This window comes from Equus caballus, chromosome X (genome assembly GCF_041296265.1).
Source record: "Equus caballus isolate H_3958 breed thoroughbred chromosome X, TB-T2T, whole genome shotgun sequence".
Lineage (NCBI taxonomy): Eukaryota > Metazoa > Chordata > Mammalia > Perissodactyla > Equidae > Equus > Equus caballus.
The window spans coordinates 21362609-21375059 of NC_091715.1; positions in this window are offsets into that span (position 1 = coordinate 21362609).

Consider the following 12451-nt stretch of genomic DNA (forward strand, 5'->3'; position numbering starts at 1 on the left):
TATAATTTATAAAGAGTAAAGATCAGAATCTTGCCAGTGCTGTTTACCACCCCTATGAATCTGGATGAGTTTCTCACTCAGCCTCAATTTCCTCCTCTTTAAAATGGGGATAATAATAATTTTCATTTTTATTTTCTGAGTACTAACAATATTTTAAATATGCCTAGCATATGGTAGACATTAAATACATGGAAGTTGTAGTAATTAGTACTCAGAAAAAAATATATCCTTTGCATTTGGAAAGCATTTTCTCTGTTATGAAATGCTTTCACATTAACTCTCATGAACTAAGTAAAATAGACATTCTTATTAAAATTTTATAGATGAAGGATCCAGGGTTCAGCAATAGTGACTTGCATAAGCCTATAAGTGGTAGAGACCACACTGTAAACCAAGTATCTTGACTTCAATTCTACTGTTCTTTGACTTGTAATGATTTATAAAACATGCATCTAATGTATTTAGAGTTTTGTTCAAATAATTTGTTGATTTTTAAATGTGTTTTGATAAATGTTAAAAATACAGAACAGTATGAAGTAATGATATAAGAAGTACTCAAGGACTTACCATACAGATTTTGTTTCAAAACTTCTTTCATTATCTCTCTCTGTCCTCCCACCCCCACCCCTTCTCTCTCTCTTTATTTCTCTCTCCTTGCCTCTATCTCTCCCTCTCCTTGTCACCCTCTTCCTCTCCCCAGTCTCTCTCAATTTCAGGAGGTGGGTTACAAAAGACATCAAACATTACCCATAGAGGAAAGGGTGGTCCCATTATCTCCCATTCAATTCCCAATTCTATTTCGTCCACACATAGAGGCAACTACCATATACTCAGTGTGTCTCCTTCCATTCTGTGTGTTATATATTTGCATATTTTTAGAATTGGTTTGCTCAAAATAATAATGAATAGAATTATATTGTACAAACATTCTACAACTTGCTTTTATCTCTCAACATTATGTTTTTGAGATCTATTCGTGACAATGTAGACTAGTGGAGTTCAATAATTTTAACTGCTGAGTAACATTCGGTGTTATGGATAGTACTTACACATTCACGTCTTATATACTCCTTAACGTTCTTTTCATCTGATATAAATGACCCAATTAATTACTTGAAATTTGTTAAAGTTTTCTTTTCTGAATTCATGCATATTTAGTATGTATCATGAGACTAGAATATTTATCCTCTGTTGGCTGTAGAGTTATCTTCCAATGGTTACACAGATAGAGAAGTGAATACTATTGTGAAAATAATCTATATTCATACTTATTTATGTTCAATGTATTATATTCTAAGACAATTTTCTTAAAATCTTCAAATAAATTTACACATTTAAAATTTTATTTTCAATGCTATTTTATGCTACATATGTCAAAGATAAGCTTTTTAGGTTTGTACAGATTTATTGCTATGTATTTCTCATAAATTTTGACTTTTATTATTAGTTCCTATGGCTCCTTCACATGTGGAATTCTACTTTATCTAATATTACATATTGCTTTACCATTGTCTATTTGTTTAGTTTGTCAAGTATATATTGTCTTCCATCTCTGATCATTCAAATTTTATATGCAATTTTGCTTTAGGTGTTTTTCTTGTAAGTCATGTACATCTAATTTTCAAGACTCTAGTCTCTTACTATCCTTTAGTAAATGAGTTTAATCCATTTACATTTATTGTTTTTATTAATACAGACATTTATTCCAGTATATTTTAAGTTGTCATGTTTCGTTTTGCATGTTAATTTTCTTCTTGTTTTATATTACTCTGTTTTAACAGATTAACATTCATATTTAATTTTACATTTAACTCGCAAATTGAGAGTTGGCCCATATTTTATTCCCCATCCTTCATAACACAAAGACCTTATTCAAATATCTTCTACCTAACATCCATGTATTGTTTTCTAGTCTTGTCATTAAACTTGGCATTTTAAACAATCCCAAACTTTTATTATAATCCTTTTAAAGCTCACACAACATGTTTAGGATTTACCATTTTCCCTTTTGTTATTGCTTCTTTCATCCAGTTCCTTTCTTCTAGGTTCATTTTTCTTCTTATTGAAGTATGTCCATTGGTGGTTGTTTCAAGGAGAAACTGTGAAAAGTTAACTCTCCTTATCTTTAATTGATTATAAATGTCTTCATTTGTCTTGACTCTATGTTTTTGCTGAAGTTTCCTAAGGTTTCAAATAAATATTGGCTTTGGAAATAGCTATTGCTTATTTTCAAAACAGATGAATAAATAATTGAATTATCTGGGACACCAAATAGAAGTATTTTTTGTAAAAAGCTTTTTGCAATAGCAAATAAGTCATAAGTACTTCCAAGGGACATGTAAAATAATCTCAGTGATACAATAGTCTCAAACTTTATTTATTTTTGTTTTTAAATGGTTAGTGAAGCCATTTAAAAGCTTTTTACAAAAGCTAATAAAATTGCTTTTTACTTTATTCCATGGAGCCAATTTTCAAAATTTATCATAAAACACAACAGTGCATCTACACAAGCAAGTAATTTGTGTAGTTCTGACAAATTTGAAGGCTTTGTCCGATGTGCATCACAAAACTTATTCATTATAGTAGTTTAGATTTCTCAGAATAATTGATCTAGATTTTCATGAAGTGTTAGTATTAGTGAAAACTATTAAATAACAGGTATACTATTATTTGACTTCATAGTCATAGAAATGTATGTTAATATCTCTACATGTAGTTGCTGTATAAGATATGTCCCAAGGCTCTTAGAAGAAATATTTGCACCAAGACTAATACATTTACTTTTAAAGATATACATGATTCAGTTACTTTAAAATGCATAGCCATATCTTGAGTTAATATCACTCATATAGACTATACGACCCAATACACGTAAAAGGTGTAAGCCTAGCTACTTTATGCTGTAGGCACATGCATCGCAGCACAAATTCTGCAATACTCCAGTAATGGATGGGATGCTGATCTATCTGTTTCTGTGAGCCAGGCACCAGTGAGGAGTCTCACTGGCTAGTTGTATTTTTCTTCTGTAAGACTAGATTTGAGTGTTATATAGAATGTTTCTGTCTTAATCTCAGAGGCTATGTGGGCCACTCTTACTGTAACTGTCATTTTTGGATATGTGTAGTACAAATTTCACAATACAAGAGAGAAAAAAGTAACAAATGACTATAAAAGAGGTCATAATGCATGGTAGCTTAAATAGAACAGAAGGAATTGGAGTTACATCAGGGTAATGTTGCAGGTTCTTTCTTTTTCCCATGTCTATTCCTATTATTACGAATCAGGGGATGTCATGAAGAAAAATCACCAGAAGTCCTTCAAGCTGCAATCTTTAAAAACATGAGATTGATTTGAGTCCATCTGCCTCAACCACTTTAGAAACCCTCTTCCTCTTCAATTCACTACATGTTTCTTACTTTGATACCAAACATTTAACCAATTGTCCCTCTTCCCAAATTAAGTGCACTTAAATTTAATGATCGAGTTCTGTCCTCACCATAGGGAACAACTAGAATGTCTCTTGAAACCTGACCACTTGTGCCTTCTCTGAGATGGTGAACCGTGTGTCGGGACAGCATGAAGTATTTCACATCCAAAAATCTAGCCAAACAATCAAATAGGAGAGTATTTACTTATTTACTTATTTATTTAAAGCGTGCTGAGTTAATGAACAGCTTAATTTTTCAATTGACTTCCTTTAGGAAAACCTATACCGTATACCCTCAGAGAAGAGTTTACTTAAGTAAAGGCGGCATGGATAGAGAGTTTCTCTGCTATGTCTTCCAATGTGACATGCTGATTAAAAGTAAACTATGTGGTGGCTTCAAATATATACAAAATTCCCTCACACCTCTTGCTGGTTTACTTCACAGTGCTGAATTTGCTGAAAGAGACAATTCCATTTTGTAAACAGCAACATATACACGTAAATGCACATGTGTATTATATATAGGACATATTTTGCCCCACTAATTAAGTGTTTGGCAAACTCTAACCCACTGTCCCACCATCTGTTTTTGTAAACAAACTTTTAGTGTAACATAGCCACATCCATTCCTTTAGATATTGTCTATGGCTGCTTTTCCACTACAACAGGAGAGTTAAATAGTTACAACAGACCATGTGTCTAGCAAAGCCTAAACTTTTAACTATCTGGCCCTTTAAGAAAGAGTTTGCCAATCCTTGCACTAATTGGTTCATTTTAAATAAGTGCAGGGAACATAGTTGCATAATCAATAAGCTGTCAAGATCCTTCCTAACACTCATTTCTAAATATTTTTAAAGAATATAATGTAATACACTGAGGTCAATACTCTTTCTTTTTCTATAAGCATTCTTTGTGCAATGATCACATGGTTTAGTTAATGAGAATCTGATGGAGCTAGTATCATTGCCAAGGGGAAGCCTGACTTGACCTATTCATTCATTAAAGATCCACTTAGTATCTATACTAAGGGGCAGATTTTGAATATGTAAAGGTGCATATCAGAAGCTCATGACCTAATGAAGGCTTAGTTATTGATTAAGTAGGGTACACCTGACATTCAGGAACCATTGACGAGCTCAGAAATGGGTAGTTCAAATGCCCAGATTGAATTAGGAGGAAAGAGTTTGATGATGCTGAGATCGATTTTTGTTAGTAACTGTTTGCATTATAATATCCATATTTGCAGAGTCCAAATAAAAAGAGGAATAAAAATGATTTAATTACATAATAGTCTCTTGAAAAGTTTTATAATCTATGATGTTCTTTCATTACTTGCTGATAAATCAAATGCTTTTGTTTTCTATATATTTGGAAATCTTTTACTTAAACGAGACATCATTGCAATAAAAAACCATGATAATTTCTGAAGAAGGAGTCAAGCAAATGATAAAACATTTAGTATAATAAAGGGATATGAGCGGTATAATCAACTCCACAGTTTAATGTAATTGACATTGACAAAGCTAGCACAGTTTCTGGTTTCTTTGGTCACAAATTCATTCAGTATAATGGTCGAGTTTATTCTAATCAAGAGTCTTAATCCATTGCATCTAAATGAAATAAAAAGGTATGATTAGAATTATCCAGAGATATTGATTTGTCGCTGAGGGGAAGAATAAGACGAGTGTCATGAGTAAGGAGCAGGACTATCAGATTGGAAGATATGTCAGCATTCCACTTGACTGATGTCACTAGTTGATGGGAATTTCTCTGGTTCAGATCAGTCATTCTCAACTCTGGTTGCATTTTAACAGCATCTGGAGTTCTTTTAAGGAAACATCAATTATTAGGGGTCTGCTCCAAACCAATGATGTCAGAATCACTAGTGGTGGGACTCAAGAATTGCTAGTTCTTCAAAGTTTCTCAGCTTATTCCCGTAAATATCCAGTGTTGGGAACTATTGAATAGACTAAAAAGATGAGACATTTTCCCATCAGATAAAGGAAAAATTGAACAGAGATACAAGATTTTTTAGGACCTTTTGATGGTGAAGCTATTAATAATCTGTGAAATGAAGTGATAATTTTAGTTCCCAGTTGTCTGAATAAATTTACTTAAACTGGGTATTCAGCCAACTTCTTCATAGAAGACAAGTAGATATAATGGCCAGAACATGATGTACTTGTATTGGTGCTCCAAAAACATTAAAATGTGAGACTCTTAATTGATTTTTTTGTTGGTATATCATATTTGGATTCTTTCCTTTGGAGAGTACTGTGCTAGTACACAGAAACTTCTATCCTGAAAACTTTGTTGAAAATAAACCTAAAGTCAGACAATATTTCTTTTGCTTTTATGATCAAACAAGGGTAATTGTGGAACATGAAACTGGAAAATATAGCTAGCAAAGTCTTGATTTTTAACAAGATTGATATATTTACTGATCTATGCTCCTTAAAGGAGGTCAACATAAAATAAGTTCTAAGAGTTTACTTAAATGTTCGTAGTATATGATAAGTAGCTTAATAAAAAATTTCAGGAGATCTGTTCAGATTATTTATTTAGTTATGAGAATTGAAAACTTTGGAAGAGAGGAAATTTGGCCGCTCTCAAAGTTACCCACTTTATTCTTGGATCTCAGAATGGACTGAATGCAGTCTTGAAAATTTTATATATGTATTTTTTCCAAATATATCTACTTTTCCAAATAGATATATATATCTAATTAGCATGTACTTTCATATAAGGACAAGACAATTCTAGATGACAGTCAGTATTCATGTATTTGAATTCCAAAAAACAATTGTTGACATTCTACAAACTAATTGCACTCCTAAATAAATGTACTCCTAAAACATTTCATGACCATAAAAGACAAAGAAAAGAAATTATTCAACTGAAATCATTCAACTAAGAAAATATTCAACTGAAATTTGAATATGGATACTAGATTAGCTAATAATACTATTAAAATAATAAATTTTCCGACTTTTCTAGTTACACTAAGGCTATGTATGAGAATATTTATAGCAGATAGATAATATGTAGATATACATGAATATTTAGAAAAATTGATAAAACAAATGTGACAATATGTTAGCAATTGATGAACCTGGTTGAAGGATATATGGGCATCCCTTATTCTTTCCTTGCAATTTCCTGTAATTTTGCAATAGTTTTAAAATGAAAGTATAAAAAAATGGTTATTAAACAGTGCATGTGGCAGGCATTGTCCTAGATTAACAAGAAAATAATGTAGCTAAAATCATAGTGCTTTCATACTAGTGAATGAAAAACAGGAAACTGGTAAATAAAGTAGCTAAGTTTAAGTAATGATACTGTGAAAGAAATACAAAGGGGTAGTGCAATAATGTGATAGAAAGAGTTGTGGTAGAGGGTGTTATTTATATAGGTTGATACCAAAAGGATTCCCAGAGGAGGCGATATTTAACTGAGCTAATCATTGAGATATCTTAGGAAAGAGCATCCAGATAGATGTCCTTGAGATAGGACAATGCTTTGTAAGACCAAGAAACAAAGGAAGGCCAATGTAAATAGAGCTTAGTTCACCTTAGTGAACTACCAGGGAGTTTGTAAAAGACTGAGGTTAAAGTGTAGGTTATTCTGCTTACCTAAACTATTTCTGGGTAGGTCATTCTGCTCTCTTAAGATCCTTAGGCTGAGACAATTCTGGGTCCCAAATGCTACAGGTAAAAGTGCTATCATGAAGGACTATTCTTAAGTGAACTTACCAGCCAGAGCTAGAATGGACCATAGAGCTAAGATTAATATGAGTGTTGGTTAAACTTAAAGGTGAATGTAGCTTGGCCTCCCTCTTTTGGAGAACAGGCTACAAACTGAATTGTTTACTTTGAGTTAGAGCTTCCTATTGCTCATATAAATTAAGTAAAATAATATGTTGGGCTTGAATTTTAAAAACCGTAATTAAGTTTTGTAATACATTTCCTTATAACATATAATTTTGCCCAGAGATTATTTATGGAACAAAAAATAATTTTTAAAGGACAAAGAATAGGTTTAAGTTTTGTTCTTTTTTTTTTTCACTGTATTCCTTCCCTACCCTCTCTATTTACCTAGAGAACCACAACCACAAAATAGATAAAGTGAGATGAGAGTATTAGACATAAATTTTTTTCCTCTGGCTCTTGGATTAAAAGATAAATGATATTAGAGCCCCTTGTCATTTCTCAGAGGCTGATTACTGGAAAAGACGGCTGATCCTCAAGAAATCATGATATGGATGTGATTTTTAAATCTCCATTTGAAGGGGCTGTATCAATGCTTGTGCCGCTTCACTGAGTGTGATCTGATGTGTGAAGTGAAAATTATCAGTCATAGCTGCAGAAAAATAGAACAGAGGGGTTTCTTGCCCTACCCAATCTGTGGCAGAGCTTCTCTACCACCTTCTTTGTATTTTAAGACCCTTATTTTGAATCAGATTCTTTTTGAATTTAGCATTTTTTATTACAGATATTGGTTGTCCTCTGCACTAACCCTCAAATTATTACTAACACCCCTCTATGTCTTTGCCTTAAGCAATTTACTGCTAAAATATACTGGTAGACAATGATATGCAAAGCTAACTATAAATAAACAGAAGACAATTAAATAGCAACAGAATACAGCAGCACAATAGCAAAACAATTAGTTTGGGGGATTAAATATTTTGTCTTTTATGGTCATGAAATGTTTTAGGAGTACATTTATTTAGGAGTGCTAAAAAGATGAACTTTATAAATAAACCATATGTAAAATCTCTTGACAAATATAAATATACTTGTTCCTAATTATTTCACAAGCATAATAAATTACACCTATGCAAGCTGGAAGAGGGAGGATGGTTAGAATCATCTTTACAGCAAAAGCTAGAGAGGAGAGGATGAAAAAGGTGAAGCTGGGCCAAGGCCTGAGAGGGTGGGTGCGGTGGGATATCATCATGGGACGCTGGAAATGTTGATGAAAATTATGGTTTTAGCTTAGAAAAAGAAAAGACCTAATGAGATTTGGTCCTTGACTTCCTCTCTGTCCTCATCTCTTACTCTTTCTGCCTCATTCACTGTACTTTAGCCACCTGGTCACTTGCTGTTCTTTATACATGCCAAAGAATTCCTCTTTTCACTTGCTCTCCTGGGAGCTTTTTCCCTCCAGACAGTCACAGGGCTACATCTTTCACTACATTTCAACCTCAAGTTGTCTCTTCTCAGTAGCCTTTCTTGAGCATCCTCTCAAAGTTAGTAATGTTGTCCTTCTCTATAACGTTACTCTGCTGTTTTAATTCAGACTACTTATTACCACTTGGAATTTTAGTCATCTATTAATTTTTCACTTCTAGGTTTATTTTCTGTCTCCTGCCTTAGACTGTGAATTCTGGAAAGGCAGCAACTATATTAGTTTCATTCACTACTTATTTCTCATTCAAAGAACACTGTGTGGTGCATAAAAGTCCTTGAATTTATGAAGAATGAATGAATTCTCATGTCATCAATAATAAAAGGAAATGATAAATTATTTAATAAAAGTAAACAATAGGATTGTCCATGACTTCAGCCAAATTAGATCTCAAGGAAATAGATAAGGCAAGAAAGACGAAGTGGAAGTAGAATGTACCCAACAGAAAAAAGACCTACTTCTCTTAGAAATCAGGGCTCAGTAACATCTTCCAGGCCAGAGATAGAAGATCTATGTTTTGGTATGGAATATTAGTAATAATAAATTTCCTCACACTGTACTGCATGTTCAATGTGAACTTTGAACATTCTATTCTAGACAGAAATGAGTAGCATTGGAAACATAATACAACAAATGAAATAGAAAAATTAGGAATATGTTCTTGATTCATCTTTGAAGGAGTACTGTCCTGCCTTTTTAGCTCATATTATAAAAGTCAAAGTTAAACTGGAGAAAAGTAATGTGAAAAATCGATAATGACAAAATGAGACTTTTGTTTGGGAATCTGCCCTCGATGGGGTGGCTTGTTTCATCCTTTAACCTTTATCAGTTGTAATTTAAAGTCCCTGCTTTATATACAAGGCTGGGATTATTTTGGAAATATTTAATCCCCCAAACTAATTGTTTTGCTATTGTGCTGCTGTATTCTGTTGCTATTTAATTGTCTTCTGTTTATTTATAGTTAGCTTTGCATATCATTGTCTACCAGTATATTGCATACTTCCCAAGAGTTGGGACGCAAAGAATTTTGCATCTTTCACAGCATAATTCACACTGATTTTCATATGATAGGGGATCAGCAATAGCTATTGAGCTAGAATTGTAAAGTATTTAAAACTTTTCCTTTTATTTTAACATAGTTCTTAAATTTTATTTCATTTTTTCATATCAGCTACAATCTCAATTCTTTTCAAACATCAGCAACTTGCCTGTAGTTCAACAAGGAAGATAAAATATGAGCAAAATATACTCATTTTCTGTGTCATTTAGGGAAAAACTGTGACTGGTCATATAAAGGAAAGCTTTCAAGATGGGGTTGAAATTTTGGTAGAGGTATAAAGTGTTTGAGTGGTCAAGGGTACTGTTATTATATCTTCAAGGTTTTTTTTCTGGTGGAGTCATGAGAATTTCTGTTCAAATCTGTGAAATCTCAACCTCAATGTCTAATTATTCATGATTCTTCATAATCTTTATCACTTACCTGAGAATCTGAATGCAAATTCTGGGTGATTTTAAACATCACTTCTTTTTGACAAATACAGCTTTGTCAGAAATATCCTGACTGAGAATACGATCTTTCTATTTTATTTTATTTTTTGCTTAACTGACAATGGCATTCTTGACCCAAATTTCAAATTCCTTTCCAACAATGATTTGCCCAGTTGTGAGGCCTCAAGAGTTTTCCCTTGACCCAGTTAATATAATGTCAAAGGTAATTGTAAATGTTCAAGCATCCCACAAGCTTTGAAGATGTTGAAATGCTCTTATTTAGGAAACAAAATGTAAATGAATTCAATTTTATCATGATAATTACCCTCTTATAAGTAACAATAGGCCCACATTTGAATCAAGTTTTTATTTCACAAGTTTTTCTTTGTCTGGGGGGTGCTCTCCATCCTTGTATATTTGTGATGAAGTGACTTGATTTTCTCAGTTTGAATACCTGTGACCTACTCTTTTTCTTTATCAACCAATTCTAGTGGAACTCTTTAATGCGTCTATGGTCCTTTAAAAGATTTCTATAACCTTTGTTCTTTGGCTTCAATTGGCATGCTAAGACCTGAAAATCACTGGTACTTTCAAAGAAAAGGAAAGAAGTAGTTAGGACAAGATTTTGTTTTAATTATTTTGGTAATATTTTTATTGCACGTATATTAGTTGTAAGGAAATGTGCTGAGTCCAAATTGCTGTTATAGAGCAATTACTAAGGCTATAAAGAAGCTAACACAGCAGGGTTTTTGGCTAATAAACAGACCACATTTTAACTATGCTGAATAAGAAAGTTTCCTTGTGTAGGGGAGGAAGAACTATTCCTCTACCCTCTAGGTTCTTCTTGCTGGTCTAAGAATTAAATTGACATGATACAGAATAACAGGAGAAAGTCAAACAAAGTTTAATAAGATGTATACATGGAAGAAACCCAGGAAAACTAACTCACCAAAATGGCTGAAGCCATCACCTTAAATACCATATTTAGTTAAAGACAAAGAGGATGTTGGGGGTAGTGATTTGGGACTTCAAAGGGGAGGAAGACAATTTACATGGAGATGCAAAGACAAATGTTTGAAAAACAAATTTTTGCTGGGCCATCTGTAGATAATGTGATCTGAGAGAGCACTTTGATGAAAAAGAACCTAGCAAGATTCCTCCCAGTTTACCACACCTGGAGTTATCTATGGTGATAGCTCCTTCCTGGGACAGGCTTTCTATCTTAAATTATTTTAGGCAGTTAGGGGAAAGGTTAAAGTTTCTTTCTGAGTTTTTTTCTTATTAAAAATAATCGACCCAAAGAGACACATTTTGGGGTGGCAAATTCTGAGCCCCACACTTGTTTATTTCCACTTATATATTCTTTGTATCAAGTCATGCATTCACATCTTGAGTGGCTAACAATCTAACTTACAACATAATTCTTTACTTCCCTTTTTTGATGCATAATTAATACTTTATTTTCTTATTTGAATTCAAGTTTTTAAAATAGGAGACAAACTACGTGGTTTTACTTGGAGGAGATTTTGCATCTCCCACTAACAGCATTCCTTTCCCTATGACACGTGTGACCCATCAAACCACAGACGGGAGGAGTTCTGTTTGTCTTTTTCTTTTGTGGGGTGGATGGAAGTTGTGCACTTATTTCATGAAATTATATTTTACAGATAACAAAAATATATTGGAAGAGACAATGTATGGAATATGTACTGGGATACAACTTAAATGTAGCCTCCGAGTGAACATCAGAGAGTATCATGGACGTGTTGCTACACTCATCAGAAATATTTGCTGCCTGTTTCCTAACATGCAGAAAAGACTCCAAGAATCAGAAGGAGCCAGATGGAGATGAAAACAAGATACGCAGCTGGCCCATCTGCCAAACACACTGACTCTAGTGTGCAGTCCGAGGAGAACTCAATGACTTCCCTTGGATAATCAATCTTATTCCAGAAAGTAGTCTGTTCACTTCGCTTGTGACACAATAAGCTCATAAAAATAAGCATTTACTAGACTTGCTGTATATTGTAAAATGCTATGCCATTACTTTTATTAGCAAGAAATGGTATTATTATACAGTTGTTTAGTAACATTTTTCCTGCTTGCTCTTTTACAAATTGAATCTCATTTGTTCTTTTCCGCCCACAGACTTAACTTATTTACAACCAGTTATATCATTTCTCTTTCCAAACTGGTTTTTATAGCACGTTCCAAACTGATATAATCTGCCAATCTAATTCAAGCTCTATTTATGGCCAGAAATCCACTTAATAGAGCCAGGAATTATTTTCTGGTACTTCAAAGGTCCCACTCTCATCTGCCATTCTCCACATTTATGATCTCTTA